Source organism: Bufo gargarizans, chromosome 10 (assembly GCF_014858855.1).
Source record: "Bufo gargarizans isolate SCDJY-AF-19 chromosome 10, ASM1485885v1, whole genome shotgun sequence".
In the NCBI taxonomy this organism is placed as follows: domain Eukaryota; kingdom Metazoa; phylum Chordata; class Amphibia; order Anura; family Bufonidae; genus Bufo; species Bufo gargarizans.
This window is the reverse complement of record NC_058089.1, coordinates 64,964,097-64,965,686: the sequence shown is the minus strand read 5'-3', so window position 1 is coordinate 64,965,686 and position 1,590 is coordinate 64,964,097. Positions and strand designations below refer to the sequence as shown.

General features: G+C 47.2%; 1 long non-coding RNA gene across 1 annotated transcript; it reads right to left on the bottom strand.

The window, feature by feature from the left end:
• Positions 1-561: 561 nt before the first annotated feature.
• LOC122920944 lies at positions 562-902 on the bottom strand. Its single transcript, XR_006386947.1, has 3 exons — positions 858-902; positions 709-775; positions 562-619 (listed from the first exon to the last, which is right to left on the bottom strand). It is a non-coding gene; the product is annotated as an uncharacterized LOC122920944 (long non-coding RNA).
• Between the last annotated feature and the right edge of the window lie 688 nt (positions 903-1,590).

Genomic DNA, 1,590 nt, shown 5'->3' with positions numbered 1-1,590 from the left:
ATAGATGCAGGGATATGACTGGGAGCTAGTCGTAAAGACTCCACTACGAGAGGGATGAGTGAACACAGGGCAGCAAAATGGGAGCAGTGGGTATGCCTATACTCTCCCTAAGCTCACCCTGGCTATAACCTCAGCCCAGGGACGTCCCCTTGTGGTGGAGACTCCCTGTCCTCGTTCCTGGGCTGACTGCCCTGCGTTTACCCTCCTCTTTACAATTAACAAAAGTTGCTCCACAGAACATAAGTAGGTGTGGTCATGTGTCCCTGGTGAAAAAATTCTTACAGGGCCACTGGGATGGATAAGGACCAATAAAGACCGATACAGTAAGGGTGAATTAGATCAATATCACCTATACCCTATAGAGCCGAGCCCGGGTGCAACAATCAATGCATTCCCAGGTTGGTTCTAAATGAAGCCCCAACGCGTTTCCCCTATCACTAGGTTCATCAGGGGGCATATGTGGTCAGAGATACAACCATCACAGAAAGAAATATATGGTCAGAAATACAACCATCACACAAGATAGGTTAGAGATACTTAAGATAAGGTGAGGCAACAGGACCAGAGACGCAGATGATGTTTAGGCATAGGACCAAGGGACCCATTTGATATGTCCCACCTGTAAGAAATAAAAATGCTCTCAGTTCATGTGCTAGACACAGTACAGTGCATTTGTGTCCCCTATATCTCCTTCAAATCAGCACTTACTCAATGTCCCGTGCAGTCAGGAGGAAAGAGAGCCCACATGATACGGGCCAATACGTCACTTAGGGATCTGTGAGCAGAAAGTCAAGCATGGTGTGAAACACACTACATGCTACAGTGATGTAAATTTTCAATAGATGGTCCAGACTTACATTTGAGCTGCGTCCTGGTGTCGTCCTGTTCCTCCTCTCATTCACACACACTCCCGTTCCCCTAAGTAGCCACCCACCAGCTGTGTCTGATTCATGCTGATTAGTATGTGTTACTTCCGGCCTGAGAATCGTGTATGCAAATCACGAATCGTCCCTCATGTAGTTAGGGGTACATACCGGAGCATTCTGAGCCGGCCGGATCACGTGGAACGCACTCGGAACTAACATCCGGTTGCGTGGAACGCATAGTTGCGTCACTTCCGGTCCGTACGGCGCCTCATCCAGGTGGAACGCATGGGGCAGTCACATCCTGTTCTATGGAACGCAGACTCACTCCCCATCCGTTCCATCAGGCGAATCGCTTATACTCAGCGCAGATATCGTCACATTAGAGGCAAGGCAGCACGATGCTCACTACATTGAACCAGTCAGTTACATATAACATAGTGCTTATTATTCTGGCGTTCTATTAGGGAAAGGGGGCGGGGTCTGGGAGCTATTGATGATACAGTATTGTACTTTTCACTAAAGGTGTATTACTATCATAAATAAAACACCTAAGGCACATTGGATAAGCAATGTGCAACCTGGATACTTTTAAGTAGTATCCTACTTCTTTTATCATGGCTATTGGTAAAATTACCGAAGTGGCGCTACTTTATGACAGAGGGATAGAGGAAAAACGTACGGCCCCATGAATAAACGTCCCCGGGGGGAAGTAGATCATAGGAAA